This window comes from Aegilops tauschii, chromosome 2 (genome assembly GCF_002575655.3).
Source record: "Aegilops tauschii subsp. strangulata cultivar AL8/78 chromosome 2, Aet v6.0, whole genome shotgun sequence".
In the NCBI taxonomy this organism is placed as follows: domain Eukaryota; kingdom Viridiplantae; phylum Streptophyta; class Magnoliopsida; order Poales; family Poaceae; genus Aegilops; species Aegilops tauschii.
In genome coordinates, this window is record NC_053036.3 from 118,590,222 (window position 1) to 118,591,515 (window position 1,294).

Sequence of the window (1,294 nt, forward strand, 5' to 3'; positions counted from 1 at the left end):
CCCCAACAACTCTTCTTTTTCTAAGTCTCTGTCCATAGTTTCTGCAAACATTACAACATGGCAATATACAACCATGAGAGATGGATTAGTGGCAAACATAGACCTAATCACAACAAGGAATCATATGCATATGAGCAATGGATTAGTGGCAAACGTCGTGCAAAGTTGACAAGTTTTATAACAGTCAGTTTCAGACGATCGTCGAGGACTCCTCCCCCCTCATGTCTGATGAGTCGTCCTATCTTTCGAGAGAGGATACTTTGCGGACCACCTCCCTCATGGTCGTCGAGGATACTTGCGGACCCCCCCCCCTCATGTTGAAGTTATCGGGGATATGTTGAATTCCCGAGAGAGTTAGGGGTGTTCTAACGCGGCACTACATGATATAGCTAGGTGAAGGGGGATAACATCCGGGAATGTTTTCCCGAAGTCTGCATTTTCGGACAGATGAACAAGAGGGGGCGGTTCCAGGTTTGCTATGCTAACTTCTTGTGACAGATGAACAGAGGGAATATTCGGATTCTTCATATTTTTCTGATCGATTTTCATATATAAATTATTTTCATCGGAGTTACGGTTAATTTTCTATGAATTTCTAAAGTTTTACCAATATTTTCTATATACATCCATCCATACATACATACATATACATCTACATTATATATACACTAAGCATCTACATATACATACATAAACATAAACATAATTAATAAACATATACATGCCCGCAAAAAAATAAAAATAAACATATACATACATACATACATCTATCATCTATCATAATCATCATATCATACATATATATACATACATACATATACATCAACATATACATACATATATACATAATAAACACAATTAATAAAAAAAGGAGAGCGGGCCGGAGCGGCGGCGGCTCATAGCGGGGGCGGGCGGGCTCGGGGGAGCTCGGGGGCGTCGCGGCCTCGGGGGCGGCGACGGTGATGGCGGGGCAGGGGCACGACGACGGCGACAGCAGGGCAGGGGCACGGCGACGGCGTCGGCGTCGGGGCAGCCTGGTGGCGTCGTCGGAGGAGAGGACGAGGAGAGATCGAAGAAACTGAGACGAAAACTGCTAAGTGCCTGCTTATATACCCACAGCAGTGGTCCCGGTTGGTGACACCAACCGGGACCAAAGGCCCCCTTTCGTCCCGGTTGGTGCCACCAACCGGGACTAAAGGTCAATTTCAGCAGCCCAAAGGGCGGGAAGCAGAGACCTTTTGTCCCGGTTGGTGGCTCGAACCGGGACCAATGCCCCCCTTTCGTCTCGGTTCGA